The sequence below is a fragment of the Morone saxatilis genome, unplaced genomic scaffold (assembly GCF_004916995.1).
Source record: "Morone saxatilis isolate NCDOM2014 unplaced genomic scaffold, NCSU_SB_2.0 Contig15, whole genome shotgun sequence".
Lineage (NCBI taxonomy): Eukaryota > Metazoa > Chordata > Actinopteri > Moronidae > Morone > Morone saxatilis.
In genome coordinates, this window is record NW_023339707.1 from 4957114 (window position 1) to 4984866 (window position 27753).

General features: G+C 41.2%; 1 protein-coding gene across 2 annotated transcripts in view; it reads right to left on the reverse strand.

Annotated features, from left to right (window-relative positions):
• The window catches only part of LOC118324041 (vitamin D3 receptor A), a 64899-nt gene extending 54597 nt beyond the window's left edge, over positions 1-10302 (reverse strand). The window contains exons 1-2 of one of the 2 annotated variants that reach the window (XM_035656153.1): positions 10193-10302; positions 9157-9315 (exon numbers count right to left, since the gene is read on the reverse strand). The gene's annotated coding sequence lies outside the window, so the exon portion shown is untranslated. The remainder of the gene's footprint in view (positions 1-9156; positions 9316-10192) is intronic. The other variant, XM_035656154.1, reaches the window with a different exon arrangement.
• Positions 10303-27753: the final 17451 nt, after the last annotated feature.

The window sequence follows — 27753 nt, forward strand, 5'->3', positions numbered from 1 at the left end:
CAGAGAGGGGGAGAGAATGGAGCAGAGAGGGGGAGAGAATGGAGCAGAGAAGGAGAATAACAAGCGTAAAATGCTGGCGGTGGAGGAGAGGAAGAAGGGCAAACGACAACAGAAGGAAATGAGGCAGAGACAGTCTGTAAGAAGAACGAGACAGAGCATGTTTAAAGGCAAATTAAGACTTTACTGCTACCAGGAATTTGATTTAAGAGCAATTCAGTAACCAAAACAAAAAACAGTGAAAGCTGTGTTGCATTAAACCCTTTCTGTATCCATTTAACAGTGGACTAGTATGCAGATAAAGCTTACTTTGACCACCTGAGTAACAAAGAGAACAGCAACACAAGGAAACAAACACTGATGCAAATCCATTTCCATTATTTTCGTGGAATTCAGTCTTATTTCATTTGTCTTGCATGCCACAATTTAATGTTCTATTTCTGATAAGATGAATCTTAAAATATATTTCAACACGAGAAGACTTTCTCATGGTATTGTTTATTATTATAAATATATAGAAAATTATTTTGGTGGGACATAACAGTATAATCAATATTATTGACCCTAACATCACCTTGACTGTTGATTTCAATGAATATGGGAGATTGAGCTCAGCCTTTCTGTAACACTACTGTACATGCTGTACACACCACATAGAAACAAACTCGCCATGCATCCAAGCACTAAAACCTTAATCAAGGACTATCGATTGAGTCAAGCTTTATTTTCCTGCATTCTTCATGCTAATGTTCTTGTGTTCCTTGATAATGCTAAGTGGAGGGGGGCAGGACACATTCATCAAAAAGAGGAGCAGGAGGTTAGACTGAATTCATAACCATACAGTCCAAACACACACAGCTCGGGTTTGGGTACTACACTAGATGAACAAACAAACGACAAGCACAGAGAAAAAGAGATGAGAGGAGGAGGTGAGGTAAAGAGCAGAGGGAGTACTGAGGTACATATGTATAATTATCATAAAGGGAAGAGATCAAAAAGATGGGAAGCAAAGGAAAAAAGGTAGAACATTCAAATGACATTAACCTCCTGAACCCTTTTAATTTCCCATGAAGGCCCACTTCATTTAAGGTAACATACATAACCTGTGGAAATTCATATCCCACTTTTCTGGCTTCATCAAGACATAACAGATCGCAGATTTTTACATGAGATGAACAATTTGATTCACACTACAAGTATTTGGAGTCTTTGGAAATATCTGGTAGTCTTTATGGTTGAATACATTGGTTTTGTATTTGTAATGATGAACGCGCTGGTAGGTCCAGCACACTAGAAGGGCTAAAGTGTATAAAAGCAGAAACTGAGATGTAAAGACCGTGTCAGGCTTTCTCCTAGTTTAATCGATTTACAGAAAAGAAGAAAGAAAGCAGCTTTCAAGAAGCCAATTTTAAGACTTTCCAAGACATTTGTAATTCTACCGGGACCTGACTTTAGGACCAATTATAAATCCAAATCCAGACATAAAGCTGTCAAATCTAGCTTGTCTGCAGGATAAGAAGACAGACGAGAGGTTGTTAACAGACCTCCAGACTGCCACCCTTTAGTGACATTTCTACCCATTTTACACAGTTTTAAATGTGTTTAAAAAGGTACCATGGAGATAAAAAAAGAGACATTTGCACAGTGAGCAAATGTTAAATATCTTACCCCCAATTCTGAAGTTGGCACTGCTTTTGAGGCGAGTTAGTCTGCAGTCATGTGTTAGGGGACATGAAGTCCTGCGGTGTTTAGTAGCAGACTGGATACAAAATGTACAAGTCACTATGTAAAATCCAACTCTAAAAAGTGTGTGGAGATCATAATAAGAGACGCTGACACATCCAAGATAGCGTGTGTGTGTGTGTGTGTGAGAGCGAAAGTGATAGAGCTCTAAGCCAAAACATGCTTCGTCCTGTCCTGTCCTCTTTTACCTACTGTTGTTACACTGGGTCCACGCTGTGTATGTACACGTGTCAGAAAGATGCAGGCAGCAAGAAGTAGTAGTGAGAGAAAGACAGTGAGGCATGAAAAATGTATGCCAATAGTAATAAAGGATACTGACTTCAACCACATTTAGAGCGTGTGTGTGCATGTGGCCGGGTGCCCGCTCATCCACAACACTTTAGGATGACTAATTGTCCCACAAACAGGATGAGGTGGGTGGAGCCTGCTGTGGGGGGCCTGTTGAGTTACAACCAATCGCCCTCAGTGGGCTTGTCTCTCCCTCTCTGTGCTACAGTAGCATCAGGAAAGAGAAAATGAGGAATGGAGGGGGGGAAAAAAACTTGAGCTCGCTGAAAGCCCCTTACACTGGGCCTCAACAGACAGACACAGAAAGAGTGAGCAAGAAGGAGACAGAAGCTGAATCTCATTTGCAAGTGTTTTATGTTTCCTCTTCACTCTGGGACAATTCCCTGCAATATGCAGAAATGTTAACACCCCCTTTTTTGGAAAATATTATGAAATGATGACAGTCACAAGATGATGTTATTTCCTTCCCATTTTTAAGTCAGCAGAAGCAAGGGGGGAAACAGCTTTTTGTCAAACTAACAAGATTATTCTTATTTGTCTATTCCAAACACAAACATGAATAGAAAACGACAATTTGTGGTTTCAGAGGGAGTTCCATTCTCAGAATTTCATTTATGTGCTCTCCAAATGACACATATGAGAGAATCCAGGGCTTACCACCGAAACCTCCATGATTGGAATCAATGCACACTTTAACACACCCAGTCATGTCTCAAAATGACTTAACCAAAAAGAAGTGATGGACACAGAGAGGTGACGAAGAGTTGGGTCTTGGGCAGCTGTGGTGCAGGTGTGCTGGACCGTATCAGAACTGGCCGGAGGAGTGAAAGATAGATTTCTCATAATTGTGGGTAATGTGTATTGAAAAAAATAAGTCCGAATGCAGAGTGCTTATGAAACATAGCGTGATTCACATAGTTACAATGGCCAACAACCCCCACTAGTTAGTTACTCGTGTGGCCTGTAGCGTGGGTTTATCAGAGCTTTCACCACGAAAACAGCTGCTGGAAACAAGGCTGATGAGAGCGCTGCCTGAGACACAGCTAAACCCTTAATGTTGCAGGCCATTAAACCAAAACAATGAGCTGAAAGATGTAAAATCTCTCCGTTAGACTGAGAGGAGCTGCAGAGTCTGCTGATAATTCTCTCCTGTTAGTCACTGGACTTCTATTAATTAGTGCAGCTTTAAGTCATAATCACAATGCAAATATGCTGACTGATGAAAATCACACAGGCCCCGCCCCTCTGTCACTGCTCCACAGAGCAGACATCTTTAAATACCTGCACCGCTGCAAGTCCATGGGAGACCACTTCATACATAGCCACCCCCGCGCGCGCACGCACACACACACAGAGACACACACACACACTCCCACTCCCAGGTTTAATGAGTGGCTGCACTAATGAGCCAGTCATGCTTTTAGTGTGGCAGTAAAACACGTTAAAGTTAACTCTCACATCAGTCTAATTAAAAGGCCTCCGTTTAAATAAATGGAAACTGAGTCTTATTCACCCGCACAGAAGGCAGTGAGGGTTACAATAGACTTTTGGCTGCTTACCGAAATATCTTTAGCATGGAGTTTGGTAGTCTGATTCCAATTACACCAAATCCAAGTCAATGAATGAGCTGTACATTTTAGGAAACACAGGCAGACTTTGATTGCTTCTTGTTAAAGGCATGTGTTTGTGTGACATGGAAAACGATGGGGTTTCTGCTCGTTTTTGACAGTAAAATCTCAAGGCCTTTTCCCATGACTGTTCCATCGTGTCATACAGCACAAGTTGTGTGAATAAAAGTTGAGCGGGTGGTTTTTGGAATACATCAGCGGGATTGGATCTATTTCTAATGGACTGTTTTTCTGCCAATTGAAATAACCGAAATACATCTCTTTACTTTGCCTCATCAGCATGTAAACCATAAACTATGATGCAAATAATTAACCTCTATAAGTGGAATTTGAGTGGCATCGGGGGTGGCAATGAGCGGCCTGGAGCAGCAAGGAAGCCTCGGCCTATTGCAGCAATGTGGCTTAGGGTTACAACACAGTTTTATGATTGCACACCTTTGTTTGCTTGGCCACTAAAGCTTATGAAGCAGGTATCTAGTGTGTATTTACAGAGGTAAGAAGTATCTGAGGCAATAAGATTTGTTTACTCCTCAGGTCTTTACGGTTCCATTTCTTATTTTTGTCACCTGAATGCTAATCCAGATCTGCTGTCAGAGTTAGAGAGTGATGGCGATTTTACACTCTTGTTAAGCATTTAAGCGGTTTCCTGGCCACGTTAAGCCCTACATAGTGCTGCTAAAAGAAAAGCGGGCCTGTGCTTTATGTTCATTCAGGCAGGCTGACAGGTAAAATGGATGCTGATATACATTATGTGAAGGGCTGGCTGGTCTCAGATCTGTGCCTCAAGGGATAGCTTGGTCACCATGGCAAATATTCGGTTGACTTTAAGTCAATTTGATTTGTATAGATTTTGGCTGAGAGATAAATGTTTAAATTCAACAACCATTAAATTATTATTTTGTGTCTGAACTCTACCAACCAATTTCATGCTTTGCCAGACTTCTGCTGGTGGCTGGTGCCAATTTCCCCACTGTGGAAGGAGTATTTGGCTATCTCTGGGCACTCTGCATGGATACATTTGACCTAATGTGTATAAAACACATTGTTCAAAGCAATAGTGCAAAAATACTACACATAGGCTTAACCTGTAATCCACCCACCCCCTTCCCACATTCTTAAAAACATGATAAAAAATGGTAAAGAAATATTTCAAGAAGATAAAAGTGCCTACAACCCCATGTTTCTATACACATCAACATAAAGTAAATGGGCAAATGGCAAATCCATTTTCACCCTGAATCTCCACCCTAGTGTTGTGCTGCACGAAGCATGTGATCTTTATGGTCTATTATCAGATGTTGAACTCTGAGAACTTGCAATTCTATAAGCGCTACTTGTATGGCTGCCTGTGACCTTAAACTGTGAGGTGAGCTGCTACTGACGCTTCTATCGCCAAGCGCCTTAGGGGCTTCAAACAAGACATAATGACACCAGCCACAACACCAGAGCCTTTACTACATTTATGTTGTAGCTACACAATTACCTCTCATAAGGAATCCATTAGCCCCTGTTCACATTAAGGAGGGAGGCGGAGAGGAGGACACTGACTGTAGCAGTAAAGGAATAACAAAACAGGAGTAATCCGTTACATGTGAACGTCACAAGGCAGAGCAATGTTTTTATCCTGGCTACTGCCGATTTATACTTCACAACACCGGTTCAACGTCTGAGCAGCTCATGAAAGCTAGTGCGTCATTTGTCCACTGCGAACACCTGGTGTCTGGTGGGTCTTTCCTGGGGGGAGAACCTCCACAACACAGGGAGCGCTGGGTTTTGTTTGAAATAAGCATTAGAGAAACTGGTTAGTGCGAACACCACTGTTCAACAGACAAAGAGAAAATTCAAGAGAAGAGACAACAGAGTACTGAGCTGTTTGAATTACAGGAGACCTCGGAAGTGCAGGAATACTGCAGCAATCAGCACTTGCAACAAAACATGGAGACAAAAAGCAAAAATGTAAGAGATTATTGCTGCTGCCACGCTTCAAGGTTAAATCTCTGCGTATCCGTTGGAGTCGTAATGAACCAGTATGGGCTAAATTAAAGGCTATCAAACTCTGATGTGGAGTGTTTTGTCCACCTCAACCTGCTAGTCCTGCAGCACTGAGAGCAAATTAAAGGGTGTGAAGGTGACTGAGTTCTGACACTGAGGTTGGTTTAAAAAAAACAAAAAAAAAAACACCAACAAACCTCTTCTCTATCCTCCTTGTTTCTTAGTAGCAAAGAGATGGGCCTCAGCGTCGGCAGACACTAGTGTTAAAACACTGGTCAGCAGCTGTCTGAAAACATCCTTCAGCTGAGCCTGAGTCTGTGTCTGTGACGAGGGGTTGTGACAAGGGCTCATCTAAATCTGACAGCAGTGCACATTAAACTGGAATCATTACCAAATATTTGTGTGAACTTTGAAAACCCCTATGTACAGTGTTGACTCAGGACAACACCTAGCCAAACGAGCATCGCAGCTTGCCAAATAGAAATCTACCCCCGACTGGCATCAACACACCCTCAAACAGTCGCAAACGGGACATCAACAGGAAGCAGTATTATCCTTCTGTCCAAACCTAGCTTATACCCACCACTACTACACTTGGCAATACTGTACTCTAGATCTTATGGAAAGGCTCTGCACACTCCACCCCCAAACCATGCTTGAAGAAACAAGTGGAGTAGTTTAGGGGCCAATTACAGGAAAACTAGCATATTACAATATAAATCGTGAAGCAGGATACATTTGTTTACCATCAACAATGCTGCCGCACTATTCATAACTTTAATATCTCTAGACAGTATCAGCCCTAACCCTAACCACCAGCAGAACTGATTTATAGTTATATTGGATTTTTGGATCAATGTCAAGAACTTTTTTTATTAAAAGGGAATTCATTTATTGGATTATCTAAATTGTGGGAGGTTATTTTCTTTTTTCAGCCTTTTAGACTGTTGGAAAAAAAAACAAGCTATGCTTTATACAAACAAATAATTAACTGAGAAAATAATCACCATATTAATCCACTGTAAAAGAATTATCTAAATGTCCTTCTAAAATTGTACAATATTGCTCAAAACCTAAACTAGGGCTGATAATTTTCATTGCTGATCTTGTCCTTAATTAATTGATTAGTTGTTTGGTCTATAAAATGTCTTGTTTTGTCCACAACCCAAAGATATTCACTTTACTGTCACAGAGGACCAAAGAAAGCAGAAAGTATTCTCATTCAAAAAGCTGAACCAGATCTCTGTTTTACTGGGTTTTTTCTTTTTTCACTAAATTGCTAAAACCAATTAAATCAATTAACAAAACAGTTGGCAATTTATGAGCTGACAACTGATTGATTAATGCATTGATCGTTGCAACTCTGACCTATCCATATCAGGGCAGGGCCTCATCTTGTGTATGACGACACATCTTATTTTAACGTCTGCTCCTAACATCACTTTTCAACACACGTTGACTAAAACAGTCTTCACCATAGTTGTATGCGTGTTGTAGTGAGACACCACTGCACAAATTATTGTATAAGCAAACAAAACTCCATGAATTGAAAAAAAAAAAAAAAAAAGACACTGGAAACATTTTACTCAAAGCAACAATGTGTGAGTTTTGATGAAAATGTGTGAACGTGCATTCCATACTATCAGGAATTAGCTTACATTTCAAAATAGAGTGCTGCACCTTGAGGCCCCCGTGCATCTGTTATCATTTTACAACCTGCCTGTAACTCAGCAGAGAACAAACCTCCTGAGCACAATGTGCTCCACTAAGCACCTCATTACAGAAAAAGGTCCTTTGTATCCCACTGAGGTAATAGGTGGGTGGGAGGAACCTTTTGATGAAGGAATCAACACAGCAGAGGGATTGTCCCTTTCAAGACAAAACCTCTCAACTTCCAGCTGTTTCCCCATTTGTAAAAGCGTGATAACCTGTGCACTGACTCCATGGATTTAGTGCAGGCATGGTGAGAAGGTGACACTGAGAAACATACGTCTATATTACTAAAGACATGAGGCCATGCACTCACATGGTTTGGGTCCAACAGCGGCGGGAGGTAAGTGGTCACTGAATCGTGTTATTGCAGGGTGTAGTGTGGTGTGTTCACTCACAGCGTAGAGCAGCAACGCAGTATAATCACAACGTGCCAAAAGAAGGGCCAAAACAAGCAAACAATACAAAGAGCGCAACAAAAACCACAACAACACAGCGTGCTCTTCAATGAATGATACGTTCACTTTCTAATCTCATGGTCGTCGTTGCATCAAATCTGCCGAAGGTACATTATCTTTCATCATATTCAGCGGAGTCAACACTACAAAAAAAGAGACTGGAACAGTCCCTGTAATTCAAGCTCAGCACTACAAGCACAGCCATACAGCTGCAGTGTTTTTACATACTATGCAAACAAAAAGTCCAAACAGAAAGGCCAACAGCTTGTGTGGAGAAGAAACATCTCAGATAAAAATTATTTTAATAAAAATCTCCCAACGAAAACTCTCAGCCAAAACACTCAGAAATCCATTATGTCCATACTTAAAGCGATAGCTACGCTTTCAATAACATCTAAATAAATATGTATTCTTATTTTAAATGGGTTTTTTTTGTTTAAAAGAAAGTGAATGCGAAAGTGAAAACACATAAACTAAAAATAAATCCTACCCAAATAAAATGATAATGCTGGCCAATGAGGAGAAAAGCTTAGAGATCACACACGGTATATCCACACAAATCAACAACAAAAAAACAACAACAGCACAGTTAAGTTCACTGAAACGAACAAGAAAAACACAACAGAGCTGTTCCTTCACACTGGATGCTGCACTCCGGTAACAACACACATGCATACACACAGAGCAGAATAACTTCCCAGCATACTGTCCAGTCTGTTCTACCCGGGTCTCCACTCCACTCCGCTCCACGCTAATCTGTCCCTTTGTCTTCCCCGCCTGCAAACAGGAGCATCCTCCTCCACATCACACTGACAACATCCAGGACGGAAGGCATGCAGCACCCTCCCCGCACTTCTACGACCGCATCACAACAGCCATGCGTAGCACACGGAGGCAGAAATACATGTTGATCTAATCCTGTGGAATAAACCTCATTTCGGGTTATTTTCCTATCGGCGTGTTTGGCTTTGCAGGGATTTGCGCACTGGCCCTGCTGCAGGCAGGCAGGCAGGCATACACATGTGGAATGTGGAGGGAAGCACCCGCCTTTAACAATAACAGCACACACAAAACATAACCGGGACAGGGCTGGTGTACAAGTTGTGCTGAAATGCTAAATGAATCCGCGGTGTTAAAACCCCGCAAATAGCGAGGAAACAAAGAGAAAAGCTGCCAGATTGGGCTTTTTTTTTTTTTTTTTTTTCTCCTCTCCCCCTTGTTGTTGCTTATGTGCGGCGGCTAGCTCCCCACATTAACATGCTAACCGACTCTCTGGTTCGTTTCTGTCACAGAAGGAAAATGAAATCAAAATAAAAACCAAGCTAGGGAATGTCTCTTACCTGATGTGGCATATCAACCTTCACTTTGTGCAGTAGCAGAGGGAGCCCCAAATGTTGGAGCCAGGTCGCCAATTTTTTTCCCCCCGAGCCAGTGGAGTTGAAGGGCCTTTTAACAATTTTTCCCCACGCTGAAAAACTTTTGCTCCGTATAAAACCAAACTGTCAACAGAGAAGAAAGGAGGAGTGGTGAGGCAGGGCTATCTAACGGTCAGTCGGGGGGCTGGGAGGGAGTTGGGTAACGTTAGAGCCCCGGTGACGTCCCGTTATTTCTCGCATGGACACGCTGTTACGCCAAGCGTCATTTAATAAATCTGGCACTTCAGTAGTTGCCTCGCTCCAGCAGATGCAAACACCCACTGAGGAGCAAAGACTCCGGACCTTCCGACGCAACACTTCAACCAAAGTAAACTTTAAAAACTGTTCGCTACCATCCTCCACTGCGTATTCAGTTTGGGGGTTGGAGGACGGGGGGGGAAGTGGCACTAAACGCAGACCCCGTAATTTAACAGGTCAGAGGCTTGCTTGGACCCTAAACATTAACATGTCTGAATACAGGTTGTCACTAGCCAACACGCACGGCCATATTCAATTGCCACATCTTTTAAAAAGGGGTTTCGCCCGTCCCCCTTTTCTCCACACATGAGCGGACAGAACCTTGACACTGGCTAGCCAATGCGCCAGCAGTACCAGCAATACGAGCATTACTACTCACACACCGCGGGTAATATATTGTGTTACACAGCGGGGTGACTGTGAAATGGCCTCTCTACAATGACACCGCGCCAAAGCTGACTGAGTACACTGTTTGTGTCGGCGGCATGTCTAAATATTAGAGCCCGCTAGAGAGCAATAACATCAGCTAACGCTACGTTAAAAGCAGCACACTTTACTGGCCCGAAACGCGCGTGTGCCACTCGGCCTGAAAGCACTCCTCAGCAAAACGAAAAAGCCAAAGAGCAAAAACTACAGTGCCACTACACCGTGGCGACACCTTTCACTACGCGGGACACTCCGGGAAAGAGAAAAAATAACTTACATTAGTCCATGCGAAGAGAAACGTAAGCAGACACTCTGTTAGTCCAGTTTTTTTAGATCTGTATCAACATAGATTGACTGCACTTCTCCATAGTCCCGCCCCCACGGTTTACCAGCAGGCATATCTATACATATATATAATCCCCCCAGTGTCCAATCACACCTCTCCACTCTGGAATGGGGTCTGCTCCCATTGGTCGAGAAATGTATCAGTCTCACGATGAGTCTCCAGCTGCCTGCTCACCATATAGGGGTGTGTCGTGACGTAGCGGACGGCCTGCTTGGTAGTAAACAGTTTCGTAAAAAATAATGGTTAATAAAGCAAAAGAAAATATATAATTAAACGTAAAGATTAACTGTAAAATAACCTGGAAAATAATCCTGGAGCGTGTGGTGTTCAGGGCTTGTCTGCACTTATGGAAACTGGAGAGATGGTGAGAAATGTCACAAGAATATTCAGGATTGTTTTATACATTTGAGTGTGCAAGTTTGTGTTTTAGCAAAGCTGGAATTTTAAATGTTAAATGTACTTTAACTGCACATTTCTCATGATGAATTATTAATGATTTACCTATACATAATATATGAAAGTTCCAGCGTGCTCTTCTCTCCCTTTCTGATGTCTCTGTCCTGGAAACTGGCGGTAACTGATAGTATACATATACCAAGAACACAAAAACTTAGTGATCCAAGTGGTGTTTGTCCGTAGTGTATATATAGAGAGACGCAGCAGAGCTAATTTGTCTTCTTGTTAAGAGAATTCAGTGGTAATGATAGGGCCCTGAGGTGCTATACTATGTCACCCCTGGGAGGTTTTATTATAGCACTTCAATCACCACATTACCCACCCTGTAATTAGGAGTTATTCCCTTCTTATAACCATCTCTTGTCATTTTCCTGGACGAGCCATGCAGTGCACAGTGCCAGCCTGGAGGAGCTGGACTGCGGTGTCTTTTTTTATCAAGGGCACACCAACTGGACTTTAGGCCATTTGGCTGTTACAAGCATCTTTTATAAGGAGTACGGTCTGGACCTGCTCTATTTGAAAAGTGTCCTGAGATAAATTCAGTTCTGATTTGGCGCTGTACAAATATCCAACCCATGACCTTTCAGTAAGGTCCATGATGGCAACATTACAGTGAGACAGAAGGAACAAGGCAACTTGAAGCTTGCTTATCAGAGCTTTTGAGTTCTCTCGGAAAGGATTAGGGTGCTTTAAAGTTGGCTTTCTGCGCTGTGGTAAAGGAAGCCATTCTTCTCATTCTTCATGTGATACATGGCGTGTTGTTATTACATGTTAAGAAACAACTACGTCACCATGTAAGTCTAAAAGCAGTGTGAATGCATTCAGAACGAATACTGCTGCATGTCTAAGATATACTATACTATACTATACAATACTGTACTGTACTGTACTGTACTATATTGTACTATGCCAAGACTGCCTCCTCACAATTAATTTCTTTTATGAATACCAGTAACGCCAATACCAACAACAAGAATTTCAGTCTGGCTTCCAGGCTCTCCACAGCACAGAACTTCTCTAGTCAAGATATTAAATGACTTGCTGCTCACTGTCGATTCCAGAGACTGCTCAATTTTAATCCTCCTCAGTCTAAGCTTGGCCTTTGATACAGCTGAGCAGTCAATTTTAATCAGTCGTTTGAAAGAATGGGTTGACATTAGGGACTTAGAATGGTTCCACTCCTACCTCACTGACATAAGCTTCTCAATATTATTGGCAAAACCTTTTCTTCCGTGGTCGCCCCATCCTGTGGCATCCACCAAGGGTCAATTCTGGGCCCCTTACTGTTGTCAGTGTACATGCTTCCCTTGGGTAATATTATTCTCAACCATAAGAACTCTGTTACCATGTCCCGCCTCATCACAAAAGCTTGCTTTCGCAATAAGGACCCCTTGTTTGTGGAACTCCCCACCTGAGAACCTCAGGCCATCAGCTGTAGTGTCCTCCTTTAAATCCTGTCTCAAAACCTATATGTTACCTCAAAGGTGAGTTCGGCCAAATCAAAAAACCACAAAACCAAATCAAACCACTCACCTCTGTAATGATGAAGTGCTTTGATTACATCTGCTCCACACTCCCCACCACACAGGACCCACTACAGTTTGCCTACAGTCCCAGCCAATCAATGCAGGACGCCATAGCACACATCCTCCACGCCACCCTATCTCACCTGGGAGCTATGTGAGATCGCTATTCATTGACTACAGATCAGCATTTAACATCATAATTAGACTGAACACCTCACTGTGCATGTGGATCCTTGATTTCCTGACAGACACACCCCAGGTGGCAAGGGTGGGCAGGCAGATCTCATCCACCCTCATTCTTAACTCCAGAGCTCCCCAGGGCTGCATTTTGAGCCACCTGCTGTACTCTACAGACACACGACTGTGGAGCCACTTTTGACACTTTTAACACCATCGTCAAGTTTGCCTCAAGAAGAGCTTCTACCCTCAGGCCACAAGAATCCTAAATTACCCAATTTTCACTGCGATTGTACCTTATATAATTACATGTGACAAAAACGGGCAGACAAAACTAAAATGATCTGCATGAATAGATACTACTAGTGGGAAATGACAAGTGTGTGTGACAGATTTGGATGATACGACCATTCCTCTTCTTTCCCCCCCTGCAGTTCTTCCATTAGAGGAATGTTGTCAGGGGTCTCTGTCTCTAAAGTAAACTTCCTTGAGGCTAATGCAACTGCTGCACTGATGATGATGCTTATCTTGTAAGATTGTTTGATAAGTGCCTAAACATAAATGTCAAACATAAACGGTTATGTACAAGTAATTTATAGTCATACATTGGTAAATATGTGGTTTGGCCAAGAGCCTTTATAGCCTCAAGAAACTTTTGTAAAAGCAAATGAATCCTATTTTAAACAGTGTGGTTCTGAACAGCTCACACCTGCCTCTGCCCCTAAACTCCTGTGACATTTTTTTTACAAATTTGTAACTGTGTGTGTACATACGTATAGTCTATTTACTCACATGAGTATGCATGCATTATATTTTTCCTCGCAGCCTGCCTGTGTGTGCATGTGCTGGAATCTAGGCCATCCCTTGTGGCTTTGTGTCTGAGAGGCGGATCAGTCTATATGAGGGGCAGCCAGGCATATGGGCGTGTTTGTGTGGGGGCATGCGCACGGAGGACTTCATCTTCCTCTGTATGTGTGTGTGTGTGAGCCAGAGAGAAAAAGCATATACTGTTATGAGGTGCCTGGGTTGTCTAGGGGTGTTTCCACTGTGCAAACACACTACGGTGTAATAGGAACCTGAGTCACTCTCACTTAAATTGTACACACACACTTTCTTTGTAGCTCCCTCTTCCTTACTATCTTCCTTCCTAGAACTCAGAATATCTCCACCTCACATCTACGCCCCCTCTCCCCTACCTCTAAACCAACACACACATGCACACACCACTTTCTCTCCCACTCACAGGGTGAGTCTAGGAAACAGCTGGAAAAGCAAATAGTCGCAGGCAGGCCGAGCCCCGGCCCACTGGCTCTCACACATGACTGGACCTTTACTTGGATGAATGCAGTCCTCACACTGATTTTTCAGCTGCAGTCAAAGAGCACAAGGAGCAGTTGCAATTGCACAAACCTAAAGGAATTCTGCAACACACCCTTTGATCAACTTCTCAGTGTGCGGCGAGAAGATTGGTAGCAGCGTCACCCTCGTGTGCCACAAGTTTCTCAGGGAAATGTTGGCAGCTATGGTCACACAGGGGATCACACAAGGACAGGGAGCTGTCTCAGTAACAAACTGGCCTCTCCTCTGTCCCCATTTCAAATTTCATGCTCTGCCTCATCCTCCAACTCCTCAACAATGTCATCATCAGCCTCCAACGTCAATAAACTCAACCCGTATTCACAACAAATCAGCTGCATTCTTTCCGATCAGACATGAGGGAATTTGATAGCTGAGCAAAACTGGAACATGGGGTCAGTAAGTCAGCAAATACTGTACTCTATACCTACAGTAAGCCCTGTTTTCAGCTGACATAGTCCCTTTTGATTAAAATACATTAGATCTGAGTGTTCCAGTGTAGGTTACATATACATTTTGTAATAGAAACTGAATTAAATAATACATTGTGGAATGCTTGCTTCGGTTGCTTTAACCTTTTTAACTATCATTCAAGAAACACTGTCTCTATCTGCCCCTTTCCTGGCACTATTTAGCTTTCACTATTGATTGAAGGCAATAACCCCCCCAATATATATATATATATATATATATATATGTATAAATGATATTATACATTCTCTCTTTTACCTCTCACCCCATCTCAAATTCCTCTCACACGTGCTTCTGCTTATTTGGTTCTTCTGTTTTATATGTGTTCCTGCAGGAGGGAACACATCAAAAAGACAGAAAATGTGTTGGATACGTTTCAGGAATGTGGATGCATTAGGAATGTAACATGTAACACAGGCAGCATATAAGGGAGCACCTTACAGAACCATACATCCTATCATAAACCTGAAGGAGCCGCACAGCAGACAGCAGCTGTTCAACCCCCCCACAACCCCAGATAGCTTTTTTTGAATCCTTGTAGGCCACATAAAGAAAGTTTTAAATCCCATTAAGTGTTTGTCCCTTGTTATTGACGCAAAAGTAATCATGTCATTCTAATGTCTTTCCTGTTTCTAGGGGATGTGATGTTTGTGTTTCATGCCTCTAAAGCTCATTTTATTTCTGCACCCTGTCAGCAGTTAAGCATGTTTACTTTTGCATTCAAGAGAACTCCACTTTTCATTTGCTGCTGAAAAATAAAATCTAAGTAAAAACCAATACATGTTGTTTTACTGTACATCCACTTGGTCGGCGCGCGGGCGGCGGGGTATTTGATGGATTATTTCCACTCATTTCAGCTCTTCAGGAAGCGTTTAATGTGAAGAGGCTGGGCCGGGGAGAGGATACACACCAGCAAGCACCAACACTTCCAGCCAGACTGAATGCTGCACACTGCATGAAGTCATAAATCAGCTCTATCATAATACACTACCTGTGTATAGCAAGTGTCAGCAAAAATTGTTTCCGCCAGTGTCGCTAGTACTGAAAAGAAGAAAATAGTTTTTTGTTAAAAGAAGACATGGAAGAATATATACTCACTTTATTTTATTTCAGAATGAAGGAGTATTTCTGTTCCTTCATTGTGGAAAACACAATACTGCTGTACCATACTACTATCTGTGGTTGTAAAAGTGGTAGAAGTACAGATGTTTATCAGCAGTACTGGTTCTGCAGAAAAATGTCCCCTGTGACTGATATGTTATTATATGTGACAGTATTATATTTATACTGATGCCTCAAGGCGTAAGCAGCATTCTACTTGTTGCAGCCAGTTGAGATGTAGCTGGTTTTGTCCAGTGGTTTAACCCAAGGGTTGGGCCACCTCCGACGGATCACAAGATCATAAGACAGAAATAAACAACACAAATGCAACACAATGTGTAAATTTGTATAAAACCTTTCTCTAATCTTTGCTTTTTTTATGAAATATAGGAAATGTTATCTCTATGTGCCTCAAACTGAAGTTTAAGGAGATCATTCTCTGGTGTAATGGTAACAACCCATGGATCTGTGAAACGATGTAGACATATATTTGTGTATATTTGCAAATATTTGTGTTTTCTTTGTAAAATCTTCACTTGAAACTTAGCTGTCACATAAATGTTTTGGAGCAAAATATTTTCCTCTCAATAAAATGTAAATGCCCAAGTAAAGTACCTTAAAATTGTAAAAGTACCTGAGTAAATATACTTTGCTACATTCCACCAATGCTTTAATCATATTTAGATTAATATGTATATGCATGATGTTTTTCATGTTTATTCATATTAATATGTTTAAGCAGTAAAAAAAGAGTTTTTGTTCCTGTGTCAGTCTGCTGAACTCATCCCAGTGGAACTCTACCTATATACAACCAGACATAAAGCTCTCATTTGACCATAATCAGTATTCTCAATACAATAATTAATTAGGAGCATATGTAAAGAAAGGTTGTAGAGTTGGAAAAGTCAGGTTCAGTCAGAGCTGTTACAACAATAATGCACATAACTGACATAATGTCTCTTTTAAGGCCAGCAAATGTTCGAATTTGACTTGATTCTGTATCTAAAAATGTCTAGACAAATGAAGTTTGACAGAGCTGACGTAGAGCAGAGAGAAAAGAGAGGCTGCACACTGCAGACAGATAAGACAATAGGCTGCTGCGTCACCATTCGACAGGCCTGATCAATGTCAAGCTGTTGCACAACACCAAACCCCCTCCTTTTGTCGTCCTTTATTGCTTCATTCCTGGCTGCCCCACATGCTTTCTCTCCTTCTCTCTCTGCTCAGTCTGCTCAGCAAAAGTAATTCTCTCTGCAGTGAAAACAACAGAAACTGCCACAATGTGGTGGTAATAAGGACAGAGTCATGCACAAATATTGGAAATGGATCATTTAATCAATATTCAAATTGTTTCCAGTTGTCTACTGTGTGTCTCCTATTGTCTGATCCTTCAACAGAATATTTTTCTTTACACTTAAAAGATCACAAATACAGATTTGAGGGAAAATGACAATGCACACAGTGGCTCTCCCTCCTTTCTCTCCTTGCTGTTTTCATTCTTGCCACCCCTCCCTCTCCCACTGCTCCCAGATGACCTCTGCCCTAGTGGGATTCATCACAAGTGCCGAAGAGGAAGCCCAAATCGCAGCTTCAAATGAATCTATCTGTGTTTGCAAACACTAAACATCTCCCTCCCCACAACAAACAGATAGAAGTCGATTTCTGAAAACGCGGCTGAAATTCCAGTCCCGATTGTCACGCTCCTCTGCTCTCAAGACTAACTGCTCTCAGTTTCCCCCTCCTTTATTTACCACGTCATCCTCTGAAAACATCCCTTATCACTGGGTTGATTCCATGTTTCATATAGCCTGTGTGGTGTAATGTAATGCTCCTCCAGCATTGCGTCAAAACCCAAAATGGATCCTCACATGACAGGGGTGCCAGTGTTAGTTAGTAGCCCAGGTCCGCCGACGACACTTTCTCATGAGGATCCCCAGCCAGAACAAGCTCGACAACTGCTGCTGTGATATAAACTCCATGTATAAAAGATGAAGATTGGCTTTTTATAACACAGAGCAAGCAGAGCTGCCCAGCAGGGTAAGACTTTTTTTTCTTTTTCTTTTCTTGCCCCCCCCCCCTCCCCATTTTAGATTTTTTTCTTGGCATTTTTGTCCCTTTTTGATTCAATTTCAGTGAACTATGAAATCATACACTTTCACTCCTTACTGGCAGTTTCCTTCCATTTTCTGTTTTCACGAAGTACACCACACGTTCCACACTTGTTCCCCACGGCTGGAAACTGGCAGCAGGTTTGAAAGAAGAGGACGTTGGTGCCCTTCTCCCTCCAGCTAGTCCATCTTCAACCTACCATTGTTGGTTATTTTATTTTTTGTAAACATAGTGGCTTAGGTTGGTTGGTATTTCCTTCCACTGCAGGCTGTGTGGTGTCATTTTCTCTGTATTTATTCTGTGTACTTATTTTCTCGTCTATTTTCTTGCCTGAAATGCACTTAAAGTATCACCTGTCAGGTTCAAGTATCGCTCATTTTCTCTTCCACATTTTTGTTTTGTTTTGTTTGTCAGAGCACCCCACAGATCCCTATTTGCTAACATCTAGTCCCACATGCCCATATGCAAAGCAAGGCCTTGATAGCTTTAATCATTTCTGCAGGATTGTAAAATTGTTCACCATTTTACTGTGCACAGCCCGCTTTCCAGATGAGTGCACAAACAAGTTCTCCTAGCTGTCATAAAGAGGCTGTTTCAGTGCAGCCATGAGGATGTCTCAGTGCACACATTTCCCCTGTTTGTCATGTGTAACTCTGTTTTCTAGCATAAACATTATTCCATTCATGAGCAGACACATGTGACACAGATCACAACATCCAGAAGCACATGCTAAGCTCTAGGGTTTAAAGAGAGCACATAGCATGTGACCGCTGGATCATACTTGGCAATAAGCGAGCAAAGGAGATGAGCTAGATTGTTATTGAATGTGTATTTATGACACATTGCTAACTATGTATTGTATAGCATCTGTCAATATTAAGAATATTGATGTGGCTGTATTGTGTAGTAGCTTTTGACCAGAGCTGAGATTTCACTCATGATAAAAAATAAACCATATCGGTCACATTGTGCAAACATGTGACTTAACATGTTACTCAATGGTTTGAGGCTGTTTTGTTAACTGCATTGTGCACAGCAGTAATAAAGGCATATTCAATTCATATTATTATAGTTGAACTGACAACAATAATCAACTAGTACTGACCCAGTATGACAAGCTCAAATTAAAAAAAAAATTAAAAACCCTAAAACTGTAATTGCTAGTTGTAATCTAGAATAATAATCTAATAATCTAGAAAAACAGTGCATCAGAACAACCGCTTGTGTTGGGTGGTTTTCTGCCGACGGGGACTAGTTAAATTAACTTGTGGCTGATGCTATGTTGGTCCGAATTGGATCAATTTTGACCCAGGGATTTTTAGTGCATAATGGTTTAAAGATTCTCTCCAGGCATGCATTAAGACATTTATACAAATAGTCTGTTTGGAACAATAATGTGTGTCTGGTATGGTTTTTCCACAAATTAAATGTAATTTCCACATTAAAATCCTTAAAAAGGCATCTACTCCCTCAAACCCATTAAAAATTCCAGAATTTATGAATATGCAAATTGTGTTCACTTCACAGTAAAGTCCATTCTTAGTGTATGTGCACTGGTGGCTGGCTACTGTTATGTATACAAGTATATTGCTGAGATTAATTTCTCTCCTTCAACTCATACATCTGTAAAGTACAGACTGTCTTAGATGTTTTGCTCTCCCTTTCAAAACAACAGGTTCAAATCTGTATAAGCTCAACTGCTTTCTGCATTATCCTGCATAATTTCCCCAGAGGGAAAAAGAGAGTGCAGGAGGATTAAAAGAGGTAGGGGTGACTTGAAAAAGTGTTGTTTTCCTCCAGCTGCATAGCCAAATGGAAATCTATGTGTAATATATACAGTATGTGTTCCCTGAAGTCACATGAGCGTGTATGTTTGTATCCATATGTTTAGAGTTTGCAAGAATCTGCGTATTTCTGCTTTGTGTGTGGTGTGTGTTTCGATCTCATTTTCAAAGAAAAAAGAAAAAAAAATACATAAACTGGGAACCCTGACCGTAATGCCTCAGAGCCAGAGTTATACATAGAAAATTACACACTGCTGTGCCAACCCATCCTGACTCAAGCCTGCAACACCGGGATACAAAGAGACACACAAACATAGAGATACTCCACACATAAGCTAAAATACATAAAAGGACACAAATGTATCACACACACTTAAGCATCACATTCATCGATGCAATGTCCTTGACTTTCTCTTTTCAAAACACTCTCAGCATGAGCAGCGCTTTGCCTCTCACATCCTGGCTTCATATTTACACTGATGAAGTTCTGCTGCCGCTACATAACCACCCAACTGTTTTGCAATGCAAGCTGACTCGCTTTTAATTTTTTAAACATGGAGTTCTAAAAAGCTGCGAGGTAGAAGAGGAGAGGCAGTATTGTTGGAGCTCTCAGGGCAAAGCAATAAGCTCCCTGACATGCCCAGGTTAAATCTTTCATGCGAGATGGGGGAAAGGGAGTTGTTTGTTTGTGTGTGTGTGTCACAGGCAGGGCAGATGAACCTTGGTTAATCTGTGAACTAACATTTGAGGCCATCTTTAAATCGTCATGTTAAGGTGAAAGCAATGAAAAGCTGAGAAGAAATAAAACTTGTGCGCGTAAATATTTGATGCAGACTAATTCAGCATACATTTTAAATGTGGTGGGACAATTTGACTCGGGAGAGAGAATAGAAACAGGGCTGGTGAAGGCCCCCTAGACAGTGCTGTTGGCTCCCTGACCTGCCTTGGGTAAATGTTTGACTAAGAGTGTCCCCGCTTGCTGGATTTGTTGCACGCTAGTGTGCAGAGGAGGCCTGAGAGGGGGAGGAGACACTGACGTCACCCAGAAATCCGACACTGGGTTACGCACGCACAGAATTAACCTAAACTGAACTTTTCATAGATTCTTATGTTCCATCTATAGCCGTTCAAACTGTGCATACACTCCTATTTAGTTATGTGTACTTATGTGGTTTCTTATTTACTTAATCACTCCTGTATGTACCCACCACCTCACTACACACTTACTCTTTTATGTATTTATTTACTTACTTCTGCACTTAATGTATTGCTTACTTACTGTATGTACATGCTTGTATTCACGTATTTACACACTTACATTATGTACTCACTCTCTAGTTACCCACTTTATCAATTTTGTGTTCCAAACCCCTGATACACATGTATTTGCTTACATAACAAGTGTATTTCAGATGGCAAACACCGATGGGGAATTTTTATTAATAATGCTGAAACAAACCTTGGAGTGTAGGTTTGTAATTAGTCGGTAATCTAGCATCCCAGAGTTTCTCTTCCTTTGAATGGTTGCAGGGGGTCACCCACCCTGTTTTAAGAAGCTGCCAACCTCAAAGAAACCTCATTAGTCTGGGTTTCAGTGGAAAGTTAATGTCTCATGATGGTCTACATGCTGCTCCAGAGGCATTTCCACCGCGGCAGGAAACACTGACTTCTTGTAATTTGGGGGCATAAAAATAGAAAATCTTTAATCTTGGTTAAAATTCTGACATTTCTCAGGGGGTTCACCACAGACTTGTACATGGACCTCTTACAAATCAAGAGCATGAAGTCCAGCGTGTGGTCACACAAGTCTTAAAGTGCTAAAATGAGACCATTAACACTGTTCTTCTGTTAGCAAACCACTTAACCTGCCCTAACCTGGAATGGATTACAGCCCAAGACTTTCTAAACCAATCAGGAAAGAGGAATCCCAGGAGGTACTGCTAAACCAGCATGCCATCCAGGGTAGAAATGATTTTAAACGTTGGGAAAGAGTTCTCTTATCTCAAGATTTAGATTGTTTTATTCAAACTACTGTTCCCAAGGGCAAAAAAAAAATATCAAAATTGCAATCACCACGCCTGTAGCCAGGTTACATATTATACCTTGAAATGTGATGAATGTTCGGCTTTACTTTACTTTATTGAGTTTAAAAGTGTTTATTTTCTGTCTAATGAAGTCCAGATGTGACATTATCTGAACACTTCACACCATGCTTCCTAACAGCACTTATGGGTGGTTGGAAATACCACAGCTAGGGCCCTTCGGCTTGGAGTTTGCATGTTCTCCCTGCATCTGTGGGTTTCCTCCAGGTGGTCCAGCTTCCTTCCCCAACATCATCAAATACTGAAGTTGCTTTGTCACGTCCCTCGGAGTGTCATACAGAAGCTCAAGTTACCCTCAAGTTAGCGTCTGTATGAGACGGCTTTTTAACACATGGTTAACTCTGTGAAATGATCACAGTTCAGATCATGTTTAGGCAACAAAACTAGTTGGTTAGGTTTAGGAAAAATAAGGATGTTACGCAAGTCACGTGTCTTTTAAGTATGGAGAATAGGTTAATAGATTAATAGGTTAATTGGTGACTCTAAATTGCCTGAAAGTGCATGTGAGCTTAAATGGTTGTTTGTTTCTATGTGCCTGCCCTGTGTTGAACTGGCGAACCTGTCCATGGTGGATATATGCTAAGATTTGTGTTTGGATGGGTGGAAATAAAGCTGGGGATAACACTAAAAATCACAACTCATGCCCAGTGCTCTGCAGGTCTAACAGTCTAATATACCTCAGCCGCCCTCATTGTTCCAATCTACAGGCTGCAGCACACACTGATGATGGTGTGGTTACAAGGTAGAGAAGGGCAACACTGATTGGCTTCCCTTTCCCAGAAACCAAAAGGTCATGAAGGCTTCCTGAATTATCTTCTGTTCAAAAGCTCACTGTGATATCTGTCACTAATCTCAGCTGCTCACGGCACTCTCCAATGTGACCAAACCCCGCAAACGTCATGTAGTCAAGTATGTCTGTATGTGTGACAATAATAAAATCAACATTATTATTACCTGTGGATCCAGTCAATCATTTTCTATTGGTCTAAGAACCTTCTTGGATCAACTGAGAGCATCTCCAACACATATTATCTGCATCGAGAAATATTTTGTCAGGTATTTGGTAATAAATATTTTAGTTTACTTCATTAACTGAATATTTAGAGTACATATACATGTATTTTGCCTTAGATGCTTTCCCTTATGTCTCAGTTTTATTTGTCTGACAGTCTCGCTATTACCTCTTCACACACACACACACGCACACACACACACTCACACACACAGTTATGCTTACAGTATGAGCCTGTCTGTGGGAGTTCTCCTCGGTACAGTATGCAGTCTGTGGGTTTTATCAGAGGTGTCCCACCTGGAGGGAGTCTGGGAGCAAAAACACAGCTTCAGACAGATTTAGAGCTCTTTCTGCTCCACAGGAATGAATGAGCAGTGTTTGTGTTGCGTGGTGTTTGAATAGTGCTCTTTTTGGAGTCAGCCTCCCATTGGTAAGTGGCTCCTGGAGTGTGAGGATGCATAATGATGCTGTTGGATAAAAGTCTTGTAAAATGTCAACACACAAATAAAAAATAGCAGGATAAACACTGATTTGTGTGTATTCTTTTAATGATATTCAATCAAAAGTTGGTGTTAAATAGTCTGTGACCCCAATATAAGAATGTACCTTATCCTATAAACAATAATGTACTCTCATTGTCATTGTAACATTTTCTCTGCAGACTACCAGCTTTTAATGGGGTGAGAGAAATGGCCAAAGCCCCATTGAAGTATATTTTTTGTAAAAAACATAGTTGGATTTAAGTATGTTTTTGGCCTGGGGGTCATTACTCTTCCTGTGTGTGCTCTTTTTTATGACTTTTGTTTCCTGGGTCTTTAGCACCTAATTTCATGCTGGGAAAATAGGGCACTTGAGAAATGAGGGCCACATAAATGTGTCAGTTTAAGAATCAAAATGAAAACGCTTTAATTTGGAGCTCTAGGCCTGTTTATTCTTCCATATTTTCTATATCTATATATATTCTCTGAATGGATGAACTAGCCATGTGTTCAGCAGCTGTTTGTGTTAAAGAGACGTGTGTCTTCTTAAAATATAGTTCGGGACCCAGAATAAGTCACAGGCCTGTTTTTGGGCCTGGTACAGTATGTGACTTGGATTAAATGAAGTCAGGCTGAAACCAAATTTAAAGCAGGTAGAACATAAAAACTACATCTTGTGTTGGTTATTTTTCCTTTTTGACACATGGTTAATATGCTTCTACATAGCATGTATATTACACTTTTGGAGTATACTAAATTCACAGTGTAAGGACACATGGTAATACTTATCCTCGATTATCTTCAAATGCACATGACACTAAAATGTTATTGTATGGTAACAAATTGCACATGGTTACGATAAACACAATGCCCTTCATGCATTATACACACATGAAATGACACCCAGAAGTGACCATATAATAACACATTTACACATTTATAAAACTAAACTGAATCGTTACACATTGCAATTAGTTATTATTACCCATACAATTTTGCATTCATGAGCAATAGCAGAGAGCATTTAACATGACATGCACTGCACGATGCAGGTTTATGTATGTTTTCTATTAATGAAAATCCCTGCAGCACTGTATGTTGACTACAACTAGATGTTACTGTGCCACAGCAGAAGACATGCTTGCTGTTTCCTCCTCTAATGCCCAGGTACAGCAGGGCCCTTTAAGCAAATTTTGGCATAGTGATCACAGTCAGAGCATGGCAACTTATCCACAATTTCTCTGTATTATTGTTTGTAAGTCTCAAAGAGCCAGTAATCAAATGTCATTTTAATACCATGCATGTGTGCAGTTGTCAACCGGCTCAGCCAGAGACGCTCTATGGGCCCAAAAATGCAGAAGCCTAAAAAACGTTTTCGGCCTATGAACCCCGATGAGCAACGTTGATTGAAAGCGGCGCGATCCTGGTAACATGGTATCCAGTTCTCTGAACAAATTTATTATAAAAAACTGTAAGAGAGGTCGTTAGACCTGAGATGTGTTGTTTTATTTCTGCCACAAAAGTATTAAAGCAAATAGGTTCACATTCACAGTTTAACTTTTAAGAAGGCAACTGCTAAGCTAACTGTACCCTAACTTCTGTGTATAAAAAAATATGCTAAAAAGGAAAATAAAATCCAATCTGCACTAAAGGTTTGAACACTACTGGGAAATCACATTTATACAAATAATGTCAGGATTTTAGGATAAGCATGTTGCATATGGTGTATTATGCATAAGTTATTAAAGGAACTAAATTCATAGAATCTTGGGAAATGAAAGGATTTTTTTTTTTTATGTAAAGGGGTCTTCTGTTGCCTATGACCGGTATTTTCCCAAGGATCTATCTAAAAGACAGACAAATTAACATTTCATCCAACAAATATTGATGAAATTTCCTTTATTTGTAAAAAGTAAAAGGAATATTTCCAACCACTGAAAGTAAGCATTGCCATTTTCCAAGCTAGCTTCATGCTTGCTGACATGCGTGATTTCAAAAATCAAATCCGGAATGTAATTGGTTCATTGGATTTCTAATCAGTAGGGGGTTGACAACAAAAGAAAGGTTGTAACTCATTATTATTTGGGGCGGGGGGTAACACTAATACTATTACTGAAACTACTTCTTACAGTGGAAAGTAATATTATAACAGTTAGAGTGTTACTGCCGAACGCTGTTTAATTACCACCGCAAACATAATTTATAGGGATATTACACTCAAATTAAGAAGCCACTACGTTTATTTGCTGGGTTGGTTAATTTCAGCCTCTGACCACAAAACACAAAAGAGAGTGTCAGTGTAGGTTAACTCCGATCCTTTTAAAGTGCCACTGCAACCTTTAATTCTGTACATTGATTACAGCCCAGAGAGTTAATAGACGAGACAGTTGGAACAAAAGAGAGCGGAGATGCAGGGCAGTGGTGTGACAGCAAGCAGTCAGGCAGGAACCAAGGACAGTCCTGGGACAAATTGGACTCAGTGATGAAAGCAGTGTTTGTTGGGAAATCTTGTGAACTGTTGTGTTTCCAGTGTTGTATTTTTATGAGATTATTAGGGTCCCTTCAACAAAATTCCAGTAGTGTGGAATTAAAGGAGGGAAAATGGAGACGATACAACAAGAATTCTGTTGCCTGTTGTATGCCTGAATAGAATTGTTTTTGCGTGACCTGTTTCAGGGTAACAAATTACAATTTTGTGGTGCTCGTAGTTATAGTTTACACTCATTATTCTTGAATAATAATGTATTTATATCCTTATCTCGATATATCACATACTCTTTTCTCGTGATCATAAATATGTCATTATCTCAAAATAACACATTTTATGATTCTGCCAGTAAATATGCCTTCTGATTTATATTCTGGCTGTTGTTGTTGTAATGAACACACTGTGACTGTGACTGAAGTTCAGTCAGTTCTGTCAGACTACGCCAAGATAAACTCTTGAGCAACACTGCAGCAATCAAAAAAAGCACAAAATGCTTTAGTGCCCAGGTACAGCAGGGCGCTTTAAGCCAATTTTGGCATAGTGATCACAGTCAGAGCATGGCAACTTATCCACAATTACTCTGTATTATTGTTTGTAAGTCTCAAAGAGCCAGTAATCAAATGTCATTTTAATACCATGCATGAGTGTAATTGTCAACCGGCTCAGCCAGAGACGCTCTATGGGCCCAAAAATGCAGAAGCTGCTTGCTAATTAAACAACAGCAATGAAATGATATTACTAAAACAGGCTTTAAAATAACCAACGCAAAAGTCATGACCTCTAGGAAATAGTTTGTTCTTTGGGTATCAGGTGAATATTCAGAGCGGTGGTTGCCGCAGCGACTCCCTTCCAGCACAACTCAGCCTTCCAGAGCTTGTCTGTTGACTGTTTCTGTTTGCTTCCCATTGCTGCCGTCTCCTCTGTGGAAGTTGGACAGGATGACTCCCACCACGGCCTGGCAGGCGGGAAGCGAGGACACTGAGTGACTAGATTACATGTGACAGAACTGTGGTGAAGGAACTTTGCGTGTCAACCAATGTGGAGGGAGAGGAAGGCAGGAAGCTCTAGATGATGGAAGGAACAAGAGGATGAGATCTAGAGACACTGGGGGGAAAAGGCCAGTCAGTGCCCAGGGCAGGTGAGGAAAAACCAAAGAGGGGGTTGTAGTTTGCTCATATACTAGGCATACGATTTTTCATCACTAAGAAAGCATGTGAATGAGAAGAAATCAGGAGTGTCAGTGAGAGATAAAGAAGATCATTAGATGTGTTTCGCCGCGAGACCACAACCTGCCTGGTAGAAAGAGAGAGACAGAAGGAGAGGTGTCAAAATGAGATCAAGAGAGATTAAAGAGCGAGGCTGAGAAGGGGGACAGGGGTCCAAAGCTGCTAATCTGAGACTGTGTGTGTTACATAGCCTGCCAGGTTGAAGTCAGGTTACAGGATCCAATCAGAGCATGTGAGGTCACGGTTACAGCCAGGCCACTATGTACAGCCAAGAAACACAGCAGGAGGTGACACCAATAACATGCATGATATACTGAGGTGATGTTAACAACAGGGGTTCACCATAGGGCTGGGAAATGACTCTTAAGACTTGCTGCCTCATAGCAGAACCCCTTGTGGTGTTCTGCAGAGTGGTATCATTGGCCTTTTGAAGATCACACTAGGTTAACAGACTGGATTTCTTGACTTGCTTTTGGTTGTTGCTCACAAACTGTTCATATTTTGGTGATTTCTTTGATGAAAATTTGTTAATGATCAAAAATGGAATTTGAAAAAAGCCCTCAGACCTACAGTCCCGCTAACACTGTTACCCCTTTTCCATTATGGCAGTTGGAGGGCTGGTTCAGAGCCGGTGCCTAATCTTGAACCGGTTCTTCGGGTTTCGACAACCAAAGAACCGGCTATTGGCCAGGAATACGCGTTACCAACTCTTTACCGGTCTAAAACCAAGAACCGCTGGGCTGGGAGCGCCTTATGGCCAGCCAGCTATGTATTTATGTTAGCTGTTTAGCACATAGATGTTATTAATGTAACATTAAGCTAGCTGACCAGATAACTAGCTGTTGGTCAGCGAACATTATTCAAGAAAGCATAGCTACTCATTTCTCACATCAGTGTTCCCTTGTAACAACAGTGTTATGTTGATGTTATTTCAGACTTGTTCTTTGAAGGTTCCAAAGTGGAACTAGCTTTGCACCGGCACTAGCACCAGCCCAAAACTAGCACTAGGTTCAAGTTGGGGTGTGAAGGCTGTGAGTGGTGTTTTAAGCTAAATGCTAACTAAGCTGGCTCACAATTACAATGCTAACATGCTGATTTAGCAGGTAATGTTAACCATGTTCGTAATCTTTAAGATAAGATAAGATAAGATAAGATAATTCCTTTATTTATCCCCCTAAGGAGAAATTCATTTTGACACAGCAGCA